The sequence below is a fragment of the Phoenix dactylifera genome, chromosome 4, assembly GCF_051530095.1.
Source record: "Phoenix dactylifera cultivar Ajwa chromosome 4, Ajwa_hap1_PhDact_Kaust_v1.1, whole genome shotgun sequence".
Classification (NCBI taxonomy): Eukaryota; Viridiplantae; Streptophyta; class Magnoliopsida; order Arecales; family Arecaceae; genus Phoenix; species Phoenix dactylifera.
Window position 1 is genome coordinate 8,959,943 of NC_143193.1, and position 15,502 is coordinate 8,975,444.

Here is a 15,502-nt window from a genome sequence, read left to right on the forward strand (position 1 = left end):
AAATAATTACCACCAGTCATGCATTGTTAATGGTGATGATCGCTATTTGCCAATTCAACCCTCTGTTGAGAGTACTTAAGAACGAAATAATGGCTGCGATAATGTCTGTTATTTCTCACTATAACAACAAAATGAATGATAACCAAAAATAAGAGCATTGTTTTCTTAAATCAGTAGTCGCCAAACAAGAAGATATTTCTGACAGTTGCTATAAAGATCTAAGGTCCTGCCCACCAATTAAGGTTGTATGCGTGAAAGAGGATATTTAGGTCGTTTAGATAACCACTGAGAAATAAGAGAGGTAAATTTTAAAAAATAATAAAAACATCCTTCTTACCTTATTGAAGATCAAACTTAATTGTCTTAGTTATGGACAAGAAAAAGGTACACTACATGTCAGTATATGAAGGATACCTGTAGAATAGAAATTTCATTTTGAATGAGCCAACAAAACTACAATACTTCAACCAATTTGCAAAGGAACCACTTACAAAACTTTGCCACAATCTCAGAATTCTCCCTTCTGACGGGATGCAAAATAAATTATCATCGAATAGGCCTGGTAGCTGTGGTGAATTTATAACATGTAAACATATTTTATATAAAGTTCATTCTTTTTTCTGCTTGCATTCCCAGACCAATCCTTGCCTCTTGTCCAGAAGTTTATATCCAAATGCTGCTGAACGCTTCCTCGATTGCCCTCCTCTTGCCCAGCTCAATGGTCCATCCTCCAGCTCTGGCCCCTCTCTCTGCTCGTAGCTTCATTGCTTCCTCGTCGTCGACCGCATAGCCCTGCAGGAGATCAGCTGGACCTCCAACAGGTACAGGTTGTGGAGCCATACCTGTTGGGCGTGGCTGTGCAAGCCCACTGCCCAGGACAGCTGCAGGGGCATACTGCCCTTGCACACCAATACCACCGCTAACGCCTTGAGAGCTCTGTCCAGCACCCTGTGGTCAGATATCATATGTACTAACAAGAATCAACATTTCAGCTGCTCAGATACAGCATCCTTTCGCAAAAAAAAAAGCCTTACGGTTTCACAAACCTTGATTTGGGCCTTTTTTCTATTATTTTAGAGGTTAAGTGTCTATCTTATCAAATGCACACAGTCATACGATGTTATAGTCATTTTATATAGAAGACCATAATCTTGTGACATTTCTTGTATTTACTTATCCAGGGTCCTTATAAGGCACTGCAACAAGGAACTGCTTGGAATCCTTAACCATCAAGGGTTATGTTTATTGTTTTTCTTCTCTTTAACATTAAAAAAAAAGGAAAGAAGAGCGTTAAAAATTAACACAATATAGCTTACAGACTTATATAAATAAAATATAACTGAAATATTATAGTAAAACTGAAATAAAACTTTAAAAAAATCTCTAATGTTTCAATCAGTTTCAGCCGAAATTGGCCCAAACCATGGAAGATGGACCTAAACAGGTGATCAAAATCTAAACTGCGGGATTAGTTTCAATTTGGCCTTAGAACAGATTGGTTTTGGCTATAATTCAAAACCTTAAGGAAAACTAATTCGTCAATTTCTAAAGTTGAATATACTCTTTCACCTCCAAAAATAAAAGGCCCACAAAGATGTGTGCTGCTTCATAATAGGGTAAGTTTCAATTTAGGGCAAACTAACAATTTTGCAATTGTAGATCATAGAACCAAATTAATGTGTTATAGGAATTCTGGTGGATGAAGTGTAAACAGATAGGAAAGAAAAAAACTTTGATTTGCATATCATGCTTACCTCTAAGGTACACCAGATATGTCCCAATAGAATGATTAGGGCCCAAACTTGGCTCATAATAGACACGGCCAAAAATGGCCCAAAATGACTGAATTGGGTCCCAAATTTAGCCCACAATGGGCACAGCCGAACATGGCCCACAATGATCGAACAAGGCTCAAATTTGGCCTACAATAGGCACATCTCAACATGGCCCCAAATGATTGAACTGGACCCAAATTTGGCCCACAATAGCTGTCACGCCCCGAACCCATCACCCAGGTCCGGCACGCGACCGGCCGCATGAGCCCTAGAGCAATGCCCTAAAGATCATGCAAGGCCTAAGATAAACAACAATTCCAATAATTCCAATAATTTCATAAATGCCAAAATCAAAGATTGATATAATTCAATCAAATCCAGCTACAATGTACTGATTTATTACATAATTTCAAATGTCCATAAATAAAAGATAAATTGACTTCTAACTATCTAGCAGTCTGACTCCAGATCGAGCTCACTTCTTGTCCCATCCGACAGATTCTACGAATCCAGTGCCTCTGAAAAAAAATGGAAGTGTAGTATGAGCTTTTCCAGCCCAGTAAGAATCCCAACAACCACACACAACAAAATCATAAAATAATCAAGTATCAAAATATATATATCATTTCATCATTTCAAAAGCTCAACAAACAACAAATATATGTAATCAGTACATATACACAAATCCTTTTTCACATTATGTGATCCATTCCTGTATTACTCAAATTCCAAAGTTTTCAAACTTTTCATTTCTGGCGTTGGACTAACCAAGATCATGTCCCAGTCCAAGACTGCACAAATCCCACGCATAAGCTCGTGGCAGCTATCCCACGCGTAAGCCCGTGGAGGCTATCCTACGCATAAGCTCGTAGAGGCTATCCCACGCGTAAGCCCGTGGAGGCTATCCCACGCATCAGCTCGTGGCCGCTATCCTACGCATAAGCTCGTAGAGGCTATCTCATGACAAGGTTAGTCCAACCCATATTACATGTCTGGTTTTACATGTTCAATCACATTCCCATCACATCACATATTTTCATAAATTTTCAAAAAATATGTTATTTCTTCCCAAATGAATTTATCTCAATATTTTCATTATAAACAACATGCACACCTCATAGGTGCCGCATCAACTCATAAACAATAACAACATAATAATGAAAATATGTTGATAAAAATTCGTCTCATATGTATCATATCAACTCACAAGCAATAACATCAAAACCGTAAATAAATCCAACGATAAATCAATATATGCATAGAAGTGCTCAGATGTAGGGATTCTTACAGAAATTGTAGACTGACAAAAACACAGTCCAAATCACAACCTACGCGCTGGGGTGCTGAGTCCCCTGATCAAAACCTCCTGGCACCACTGTCTCCTCCCCTACAGCATCAATTACAATCACAAACTAAATCATTTAATATTTAAATATTCAAAACTATAATTCACATCTGCTATGGGGTCCATCATCAGGTCCCCAAATATCTCAATCCCTCCAGATCTAGGGCAGTCGGGGTGGCCCGACTCCCACCCTTGTACCACCGGCCTGTGTTGTTGCCAGCCGTGGCCGCAGCCATGCCGGCGACGATGGCCGGTCCCGGTGAAGAGATCAAGAGAAAGGGATGATTCCTCTCTCTTCATGGTTGGGAATACATCTCCCTTCTTCAAATCTTTTTGATCCAAGGGCGATAGCCATGGTGGCTGCCCTCTCCTTCCCCAACCCAACACACCTCGGCCACTACTGGCCGGACCATTGCCGCCCGCCCCTGCTGCAGTCGCCGGCGATGGTGGCTAGCCAAGAGAAAGAGAGAAGAAGAGGTCTCCTCCTCTTCTTCTTCTTTTCTCTTCTCCTTCTTTTTTTTTTTTTCTTCTTCTTTCTTTCTTTCTTTCTTTCTTTCTTCCCTCCCCTCCATCATCAACAGATGAACCACCGAGGTGGTGGCTCAGCCTCTCTCCCCCCACACCCGACGGCAACCCAAGCTGCCTTCCCCCCGACCGCTGTCGTCGCCGCCGGTGGCCAACCCACGCGGAGGGAGAGGAGGAAGGGACGGGATCACGAGGAGGAAGGCCTCGGATCCGCCATCCCCCATCTCCAATCAAAGCCCTAGAACCCTACTCCAAATCTCCTCTATCCCGACCACCCCACTGCCATGGACCTCGGCCAATCCCGGCGGCCGACGGCCGGCGGCAAGATCCGAAAAGAGAAGCCGAAACAGGGTACCCCTGTTTCGGATCCTTCTCCGACGATCTCACCGGCCAAATCCCCATCATCACCGCCCTAAGTCCAGAAAATGAAGCATAAGGAAGGGAGCCCCACTTACCTCGGTCCGACGACGTGCTCCGGTGACCTTTCCGGCAAGAGATGGATGGAAGAATCCGTGAACAAATCATCGATCTGTGGAGGGTCTTCTCCGAAGGAAAGGCTTTAGAGTTTTCCCCCACGGCCGGCCGGATCTCGGCGCTCCGTCTCCACTCCGGTGTTTGGTCTCCTCCGGCGAGTCGCCTCCCCCGATGACCGGCCTCCCCTCACGCCGCCGCCTCCCCCCTGCAAGGCTTCCTCCACGATCGTGCCTAGGGCACGATCATAAGAGGGATACGGGTCCGGTCTTTTCGGGCCGGCCCGTTAACCTCTTTTTTTTTCTTTTTTTTTTTGGGTTTTTACATTCTCTCCCCCTTAAAAAAATTTCGTCCTCGAAATTAACTTACTTGAAGCCTCAAACTTTAAAAAAATATGCATCCATTATATCATTCCTGATATTTCAAATAGTCTCCCTCTCGGAGTACCTACTCACAAGATTTTGACAAACAAAAATTACAGCATCTCGAAACTTGATCCTTTCTATTTACCACACGTAGTAAGTTCTTTTGATCTCCTTCAAAAGAATTCCAAACTCCCAACCTTGGATTAAAATGCCATAATTATATCCCAAGAAATTAATTTCTCTTAATTCTACCCAGAGATCATAATTGGCTTGACAGAAATAGGAGAAATCTTTAGTATCAAATGCTCTTAATATTCTATAATCATTTTTCTTTTCTTTCTCCCACATCATTCCAACAAATAAGAGATCCATGTTAAAACATTCCAGGCCCAAACTTAATCACAGAGCTATCAATCCGTGAATGCTAAATTTGAGATGCCCCAAAATTCTTCTTAGAATTATCAAAAATAGGAGAGCCCATAACTACTTCCAGTAGGCAAAGAATCAACCACATTCCCCTCTACTAGAAAACTAACTCAAATCTTCCATAATAATACCCCTCAGATCAAGGTATTATCATTATTATTTTTTTTTCTTTTTCTAATCGGTTTCAAAATAACTCAAACCACTACACTTCCGCTGCGCACTCTGATCTAACTCATCAAATTCTCTAAAGTCACAAAATGATTTCTGTCCAAACTATCATTTTGCATCGTGACTAAGAAAATCCAAATTTTAAATTTTCAAGTAGAACTAGAGCAAAACCTCTAGATCTTTTTGTTCTCGATTTATATAGAGTATACTTACCATAACTAACCCCCAAGGCATTAATCAAGTTTATGGTCACTACATGATCTTCACTTCCATTTTAGAATTCAAAATATCTAGGTTTAATTTAAAATAAGTTAACCGTGGATTTCCTCAGCAATTCGATTAAACAATCTACGTTGATCTTCTTTCAAAAAGATTTACTTCAAATTCCATGGTTTAGGAGTCATTGAGCCAATACACTAGAATTTAACTCGATCGATCTCCAGATCTTCCTTCACCAAGATTCTTAACATCCATCAGTAATGCTATATATGATAATTCATGTAAGCATCTCATGACCGAAGTCTCTACTCAATATGACATTTATTAGTGGCTTCATCAACAACGACAAAAGATCCCTGCTCAAATCTTAAACCTAGGCTTGAGTTTTAAATTAACACATCAAATAGTCTTCTACAATTATAAGTAAAATCCAGTAGCCCAATCCAAACATGAGAATTCAAATAATTAGAATTCTCCCATCAATATGCATACTCTATGGCCTCAAAATAATCAAATACATCTATAGAAAATAGACCTATTTGCAATATCCAACATGCCAATATCAGATATAATCCACATGCATTTTCAACTTCGAAGAACATTCCTTTCAATATTATGAAATCTCCTTAGCTTACTCCAATACTAAATCAACGTACAAATCCCACTCTAATAATTAGCAGCAAAACCAAAAGTATGATCACATCAAAACCCACATCAAATTTGAACTTTCAAATCATTTAAATAATATCTGAACATGGTATACTCGATATACCATTGTTAACCTACACTTATCTTAGGTCAAACCTCTCTTATCATGATCAAAGACAATTTATACTTTCCTTCCGTATGCATCGAAAACCAAACCGATGCATACATTTTATCACAATGCCCAGTGATCTTACAGCTTAAGCACTGAATTTAATTATCATGTCCAAAGTGATCATAACCTTAAGCTATGATATATTTCTGTCACGATCCCTAGTGATCTTAAACATATGCTCAGATTCCAACTGGTCACATTTTCCAATAATCTTAAACCTCAAACTTTAATGCCACTAAAGCCACAGTCCCTAGTGGTCTTAAACCTTAGATTATAATATCATTCTTGTTACAATCTCAAGTGATTATAAACCAAATCTCTGATAATTTTTCTATCATAATTCTCCAATGATACTCACCTGAACATAAACCCTAGGATACCTTAACCTTAAGCTCTGATACCACTCTGTCACGCCCCGAACCCGTCACCCGGGTCCGGCACGCGACCGGCCGCATGAGCCCTAGAGCAATGCCCTAAAGATCATGCAAGGCCTAAGATAAACAACAATTCCAATAATTCCATAAATGCCAAAATCAAAGATTGATGTAATTCAATCAAATCCAGCTACAATGTACTGATTTATTACATAATTTCAAATGTCCATAAATAAAAGATAAATTGACTTCTAACTATCTAGCAGTCTGACTCCAGATCGAGCTCACTTCTTGTCCCATCCGACAGATTCTACGAATCCAGTGCCTCTGAAAAAAAATGGAAGTGTAGTATGAGCTTTTCAGGCCAGTAAGAATCCCAACAGCCACACACAACAAAATCATAAAATAATCAAGTATCAAAATATATATATCATTTCATCATTTCAAAAGCTCAACAAACAACAAATATATGTAATCAGTACATATACACAAATCCTTTTTCACATTATGTGATCCATTCCTGTATTACTCAAATTCCAAAGTTTTCAAACTTTTCATTTCTGGCGTTGGACTAACCAAGATCATGTCCCAGTCCAAGACTGCACAAATCCCACGCATAAGCTCGTGGCAGCTATCCCACGCGTAAGCCCGTGGAGGCTATCCTACGCATAAGCTCGTAGAGGCTATCCCACGCGTAAGCCCGTGGAGGCTATCCCACGCATCAGCTCGTGGCCGCTATCCTACACATAAGCTCGTAGAGGCTATCTCATGACAAGGTTAGTCCAACCCATATTACATGTCTAGTTTTACATGTTCAATCACATTCCCATCACATCACATATTTTCATAAATTTTCAAAAAATATGTTATTTCTTCCCAAATGAATTTATCTCAATATTTTCATTATAAACAACATGCACGCCTCATAGGTGCCGCATCAACTCATAAACAATAACAACATAATAATGAAAATATGTTGCTAAAAATTCGTCTCATATGTATCATATCAACTCACAAGCAATAACATCAAAACCGTAAATAAATCCAACGATAAATCAATATATGCATAGAAGTGCTCAGATGTAGGGATTCTTACAGAAATTGTAGACTGACTTAAACACAGTCCAAATCACAACCTACGCGCTGGGGTGCTGAGTCCCCTGATCAAAACCTCCTGGCACCACTGTCTCCTCCCCTACAGCATCAATTACAATCACAAACTAAATCATTTAATATTTAAATATTCAAAACTATAATTCACATCTGCTATGGGGTCCATCATCAGGTCCCCAAATATCTCAATCCCTCCAGATCTAGGGCAGTCGGGGTGGCCCGACTCCCACCCTTGTACCACCGGCCTGTGTTGTTGCCAGCCGTGGCCGCAGCCATGCCGGCGACGATGGCCGGTCCCGGTGAAGAGATCAAGAGAAAGGGATGATTCCTCTCTCTTCATGGTTGGGAATACATCTCCCTTCTTCAAATCTTTTTGATCCAAGGGCGATAGCCATGGTGGCTGCCCTCTCCTTCCCCAACCCAACACACCTCGGCCACTACTGGCCGGACCATTGCCGGCCGCCCCTGCTGCAGTCGCCGGCGATGGTGGCTAGCCAAGAGAAAGAGAGAAGAAGAGGTCTCCTCCTCTTCTTCTTCTTTTCTCTTCTCCTTCTTTTTTTTTTTCTTCTTCTTTCTTTCTTTCTTTCTTTCTTTCTTCCCTCCCCTCCATCATCAACAGATGAACCACCGAGGTGGTGGCTCAGCCTCTCTCCCCCCACACCCGACGGCAACCCAAGCTGCCTTCCCTCCGACCGCTGTCGTCGCCGCCGGTGGCCAACCCACGCGGAGGGAGAGGAGGAAGGGACGGGATCACGAGGAGGAAGGCCTCGGATCCGCCATCCCCCATCTCCAATCAAAGCCCTAGAACCCTACTCCAAATCTCCTCTATCCCGACCACCCCACTGCCATGGACCTCGGCCAATCCCGGCGGCCGACGGCCGGGGGCAAGATCCGAAAAGAGAAGCCGAAACAGGGTACCCTTGTTTCGGATCCTTCTCCGACGATCTCACCGGCCAAATCCCCATCATCACCGCCCTAAGTCCAGAAAATAAAGCATAAGGAAGGGAGCCCCACTTACCTCGGTCCGACGACGTGCTCCGGCGACCTTTCCGGCAAGAGATGGATGGAAGAATCCGTGAACAAATCACCGATCTGTGGAGGGTCTTCTCCGAAGGAAAGGCTTTAGAGTTTTCCCCCACGGCCGGCCGGATCTCGGCGCTCCGTCTCCACTCCGGTGTTTGGTCTCCTCCGGCGAGTCGCCTCCCCCGATGACCGGCCTCCCCTCGCGCCGCCGCCTCCCCCCTGCAAGGCTTCCTCCACGATCGTGCCTAGGGCACGATCATAAGAGGGATACGGGTCCGGTCTTTTCGGGCCGGCCCGTTAACCTCTTTTTTTTTCTTTTTTTTTTTTTGGGTTTTTACAATAGGCATGGCCCAACACAGCCCAAAATGAATGAAGTGGGCCCAAATTGATGAACACGGCCCCAATGGATGAATTAGGCCCAAGCAAATTGACACGTCCCAACATGGCCCAAATGGATGAACTCGGCCCAACGTGGCCCAAATGGATGAAGTCGGCCCAAGTACATGAACACGACCCAATATAAATTTTTTCATCCTGTTGAACATGGAGGAAGAAGGAAAAGAAGGAAGAGAGGAAGGAGAGGAGAGGAGAGGAAAGGATGGCCGATGGCCTGAAGGTGGCCCGACCAGCGACTCACGGAGGCACGGCCAGCAGCGAGGTGTCACAGCCGGCGAAAATGAGCCAATTACTTGGCTCAGAATAGAGGAGTGGCCGTGAACACAGAAGAAGCAGAGGAGGGAAAAGAAGGAGGGTTGTGCCCCCCTAGCTACCTTAGAGGCAGTTTCCTTGGCCAATGAAGAAGTCGTGGCGTGGAACTCATCGACAGATAGTGTGGCGGTCGCGAAAGCAGCGGCGGCAGCTCGAAACCGATCTCAGAACAAAGAAAAAACAAGGCCACAGGAAAAACTTCTGATGGGCTCGGTTAGGGCGTCACATCGGCCATGAGAGAAGGAGGAGGAGGGAAGGGAGGGAGGAGAGGCTTGGTGGTGGACCTATGTAGGCAAAAAAGGGAGATTTATAGGAGTTTCCGAATAGGGTTGTGGCTCGCTCACTACCATGAGAATCGTGGAGATTGAGTGAGATCGGCGGCTGTTCGCGCTCATACGGATCCTTGCAGTACTATAAAGTAAATTCAAATCCTTCCACCTTATCCAACCATGAACTGCAAAAGAAACGTGAATCCTTCGCTAGCACATAGCACAAACAGCTTGCACGGTATTTCCCAATTTAAATAATCATACTTGCCCAACACATGAGATGCACAAGAGGCATGAACCCTTTGCTCACACAAACCTTCTTCTCCGTCAAAGCTATATGTACCCAAATGCAAATAATTGAACTTTAACCAACCCATGAGGTGCACATAGTTGGTGTGAATCCTAAACTCGTACAAATTAATGACTTCTCCAGCCAACTTGTAACCACTCAAATTGACATATCTTGGACCTATCCAATCCACCAAGCCCACGTACAAGAACTGTGAAAGCTCTGTTAACATAGATAACTCCATCCAATGTGGAACCCACAACCAGGTGGTCTGTTTGGTGCCAATTTAAAACTAGATATATGTACAAGGGATGGACATCATCTTGGCAACTCTTCTGCCGAAGGTTCATACGTTACTAAAGCATTTACTCTATTTATAACGCATACGGTCTACTACGTAAGTACACGTGATCTCACCCATCATATTATAGAGACACTCTCGAAGGATATGGACGTGGCTATAAAAGGGCATGCTTGGAGGAGTCATCCAGAGCAGGAGGCTCTTCTTTGATTACCCTCGGGGATGCTGAAGCCAGACAATCTGCTCCATTTCCTTGGGAAACCTTCATGCCCAAACATCTAGCCCAACCATTCTGGGCGTCTAGTATGCCACTGGAGGATAAAGGAAGGCATTCTTTTGTGAGCAGTCTCATACCATCCGTACCTAAGATGATTGTACCAGAGATTCCCATTGTGAGATGGGAAGCGGAGATCTCTTCTCATGAGAAGGGAAGATGAAAGGGAAGCACTTCATTTAGGTCTCAGACTCTCAGGCAAGGAGTAACCACATAGTGCTGAAGGATGGCAGACATCCTTTCTTGCTTCGCAATTGGTTACTTGAAGTCAAAGAACAACAAAATGATGGAAACCTAAGCACGGCAAGGATGGACTTCTCTTGGAGTACTGCAAATCTTTCTTAGCGGTTTTGGTGAGGTATAGAACTAGTTATTAGAGAGTGTTTTTTCATTTGTTTTTACAGGAAAGTGTAAAAGCTAGATTCTGAATATAGACTACACTGTTGCTGGCAAATTGATTGATCGATTTGCTATTTTGCTTTTGTTTTTTTTCCTTCCCTCTGGTAAAGCTGTCATCAGGCATGACTAAATTGAGTTGCTAGTACACAAGTGAATTTAATAAAGGATTTCATGTTTCCTTAATTATCATTTGTAGTTTATACATTGAATGATTACTGACATGTTCCAAGAACTTGAGGTTTGTAGAAAGATAGAAGGAATGAAACCCCGCTTTGCTATATGCATGTTCGGAGTATTGAGGCATAATATTTGTTATTCCATCCCTCATGCAATTGTTTCTATGTCTTCTGAACAGCCCCAATGTCATTAAAGTTTCATCACAATGAAAGTGCCAATGACCCTCTAATTGGAAGTAAAATTCAACATATTATATATATATATATATATATATATATATATATATATATGACATTAAACAATGTCAAGTGGGAGCTCAAGTTGTTTATTTCAATTCGAAAGTTAACAAACACACCCAAAGATGATATCATGCTGTTTAAACCTTTTCATCTTAGATGCCCACTTATAATGGGTTAGAGCTTCTAAGCATGGGAATGTCCTATGGAAAGGGAGAAGACAGCATGTCTTCAGCATCACTTCAAGTCACCAAAGGTGAGTTTCTTGCTCTGGATGACTCTCCCAAATACGCCATTTTATAGGTGATAAGTGCTAAATAATATATATATTTAACTATTTTATACCGCACTTATCATTATTTTTCTTGCACATATTTTAAATTTAACATAAGAAAATGTGTTCCCCTTCATCATTGCATTATTAAAAATAATTCGATTTTGCTTGATTTTATTGGTTAAGTCTAATGTGTGCAGGTCAAGTCGAATTAATTGGGATGATGTCTGAACTAATGTGTGCAAGTCGCGTTTACAGCTGAACCCGTATCTACGTCACCCTTTTTAGTGCTCAGAGATCAAGCTTCCATGTCTTCCCCTGCTCCGTGTCCTAGTCAGAACCAAGCCAACCGCAAATCAAAGCCTCTCTTATCCCTTCTTCAGAACAAATCCAGCATCCGAAACCTCATCATCTCCCAACCGACTTCAGTTCTTATCCACCGTTCACAGCCTCCTCTGCTTCCTTCCCATCCGCATACATTGCTCCACATCACAGCGACCACTTGTGATCTCCCGCACCTCACAAATCCAACCAAACTCCCAGCTCACGAATCATTTCTTCCCTTCATCCATATCAAAAAGAATCCTAGGAACTCAACTTCCCAGCCGTTCCGCTTCCCCTGTTCCTATTCCCATTCTTTCCCAAGTTTATCTTCTCGGATCACATTTCCCAGCTCTCATCTTGTTCCAAGTTTATCCTTATCTCACGCCCATCTTCCAGATCTCCAGCCAACGGAAGCACAACCAACCTCCCAACTCCACACTCCGAATCCAAATCCTAGCATCCTCATCCTCTTCCCATCGGCATCTTCAACCGATTCATCATCCCCTGTTCCCAGCCACATGAACTTCTTCCCAGCTGAATAAAATCTTCAAACCGAACAAACTAATCAACCCTTCATCCAACCTGGATCGATTCCAATCTTCCTTCCGAGTTTCCCGCGATCCATCCTTACCCCATTCATTTTCTCCTTGCTCCGTGTTGAATCCCACGTCGACTGAAGCAACATCTAACAAGTGGTTACCCTGATATAGCTACCTGTAAGAAGTGTCCTCAAGAGCTCCATCAACCTATTTAAAAGCACTTTCATGACTTCAAGGAGAGCAAGAAAGGGCCAAGACGAATAGAGATTGATCATTGAGCAACTAAGCAACCATCATGTCAACCAAGGACTGGGAGGATTATAAGGTGCTAAATCCAGATAACATGGAGAAGACCCGGACTCAAGCTGCCATACAGGAAATTTTGAATGACCGGTAGCACAAGAAGGAGGTTGCTAGGCATATGGCATAATTTGGGCCCTTACAAAGGGGGTTCTAATTTAGTGGCTGCCAAGGTAAATCTTCACTACAGGAGGAGCCAATCAGTAAGATTTGTTTCGCAAAAAAAAAGCCTTTTGGTTTCACAAACCTTGATTTAGGCTTTTTTTCTGATATTTTAGAGGTTAAGTGTCTATCTTATCAAATGCACACAGTCATACGATGTTATAGTCATTAATATAGAAGACTATAATCTTGTGACATTTCTTGTATTTACTTATCCAGGGTCCTTATAAGGCACTGCAACATGGAACTGCCTGAAATCCTTAACCATCAAGGATTATGTTTATGATTTTTCTTCTCTTTAACATAAAAAAAAAAGGAAATTAAGAAGAGCATTAAAAATCAACACAATATAGCCTACAGAATTATATAAATAAAATATAACTGAAATATTATAGTAAAACTGAAATAAAACTTTAAAAAAATTTCTAAGCGTGAACACAGAAGAAGCAGAGGAGGGAAAAGAAGGAGGGTTGTGCCCCCCTAGCTGCCTTAGAGGCAGTTTCCTTGGCCAATGAAGAAGTCGTGGCGTGGAACTCATCGACAGACAGTGTGGTGGTCGCGGAAGCAGCGGCGGCAGCAAGAAACCAATCTCAGAACAAAGAAAAAACAAGGCCATTGGAAAAACTTCGGATGGGCTCGGCTAGGGCGTCACACCGGCTATGAGAGAAGGAGGAGAAGGAGGGAAGGGAGAGAGGAGAGGCTCGGTGGTGGTCCTATGTAGGCAAAAAATGGAGATTTATAGTAGTTTCCAAATAGGGTTGTGGCTCGCTTATCGCCATGAGAATCGTGGAGATTGAGTGAGATCGGTGGTTGTTCGCACTCATACGGATCCTTACAGTACTATAAAGTAAAATCGAATCCTTCCACCTTATCAAAACCATGAACCGCAAAAGAAACGTGAATCCTTCGCCAGAACAAACAGCGCTTCCATGGCATTTCCCAATTTAAATAATAATATTTACCCAACACATGAGATGCACAAGAGGCATGAACCCTTTGCTCACACAAACCTTTTCTCCGTCAAACCTATATGTACCCAAATGCAAATAATTGAACTTTAACCAATCCATGAGGTGCACATAGTGCGTGTGAATCCTAAACTCGTACAAATTAACAGCTTCTCCAGCCAACTTGTAACAAATTGACATATCTTTGACCTATCCAATCCACAAAGCCCATGTACAAGAACTGTGAAAGCTCTGTTAACATAGATAACTCCATCCAATGTGTAACCCACAACCAGGTAGTCCGTTTGGTGCCAATTTAAAACTCGGTATATGTACAAGGGATGGACATCATCTTGGCCACTCTTCTGCCGAAGGTTCATACGTTACTAAAGCATTTACTCTATTTATAACGCACGGTTTACTACGTGAGTACACGTGATCTCACCCATCATATTATAGAGACACTCTCGAAGGATATGGACGTGGCTATAAAAGGGCATGCTTGGAGGAGTCATCCAGAGCAGGAGGCTCTTCTTTGATTACCCTCGGGGATGCTGAAGCCAGACAATCTGCTCCATTTCCTTGGGAAACCTTCATGCCCAAACATCTAGCCCAACCATTCTGGGCGTCTAGTATGCCACTGGAGGATAAAGGAAGGCATTCTTTTGTGAGCAGTCTCATACCATCCGTACCTAAGATGATTGTCCTGGAGAGACCGAGAGCCAAATGTGAGCCGGAGATCTCTTCTTGTAAGAAGAGACGATGGCAGGGAAGCGCTTGCTTGTAGGCGATCCCATAGTGCTAATAGATGTCAAACATCTTTTCTTGCATCACATTTTGGCGATTGGTTTCTCTAGTCCGGAACAACAAAATGATGAAAACTTCCAATGGCAAGGAAGGAGACAATTTCTGAGAGAGAACCGATGAAGATCTATTGAAAGTCATCTTCAGCAGTTTTACCGTGGTATAAAAATTGTTATTATTTTCTTTCTTGGTTTTTTTTTGAATGAGGGAGGAGTGTAAAAGCTAGATTCTGAATACTGATGTAAATGTTCCGAGCAAAGTTAGTGATCAACTAGCAAGTAACCCGTGCTACGCAGCGGGCTCTAATTAAAGTGATTGTAAAAAATGACTGATAAAAACACAATAATAATCAGAAAAATATTTTAATGTTTTTTTCTCTGAAAACTCAAGTAATATCTTTTTTCTCTAGGAAATTACCTTCATTCTATTTCTCCTCCCCGGAAACAAATAATCGTTCAATGCAAAGTACTTGGTACTTAACAATGGTGCAATAAACAACTACATACATAAGGTATAAGACACTGAGCAGCATCCCTATCTAGAACTTCTAGAGTGCGACTCTCCTCAGAGAAGTGCAGAAACGAACCCAGTTTGCAAGATTGCAAGTACAGTCTCACGAGTTCACGCATACGCGGAGAGAAAGGGAGAGCAGGGGTTTGGTGGTGGCAAATAATGGTTAGATACAATCTTAACCAACAAAACCTATTCACCTATATGAGATCAACCTCAACAATTAATTGTATATCCCTGAAAGCTGAAATTGTTTCAGACCCACTTTCAACTTCATATCAACCTTGCATGAATTTGTGCTGAGGTTTTGTCAAGCAGAGTGTCAATTAGCAAGTAGTCAAACCTACCAACCCTTTCATTATTAA

At 42.2% G+C, this 15,502-nt stretch overlaps 2 long non-coding RNA genes across 2 annotated transcripts; one reads left to right on the forward strand and one right to left on the reverse strand.

Moving 5' to 3' along the window:
* Window positions 1-6,629: 6,629 nt before the first annotated feature.
* LOC120110486 (uncharacterized) lies at window positions 6,630-8,453 on the reverse strand. The gene is made up of 2 exons (XR_015977077.2): window positions 7,585-8,453; window positions 6,630-6,815 (listed from the first exon to the last, which is right to left on the reverse strand). It is a non-coding gene; the product is annotated as an uncharacterized LOC120110486 (long non-coding RNA).
* A 3,271-nt stretch (window positions 8,454-11,724) lies between these two features.
* Window positions 11,725-13,147, forward strand: LOC148703703 (uncharacterized). Its single transcript, XR_015977079.2, has 2 exons — window positions 11,725-12,887; window positions 13,096-13,147. It is a non-coding gene; the product is annotated as an uncharacterized LOC148703703 (long non-coding RNA).
* The last annotated feature ends 2,355 nt before the right edge of the window (window positions 13,148-15,502 follow it).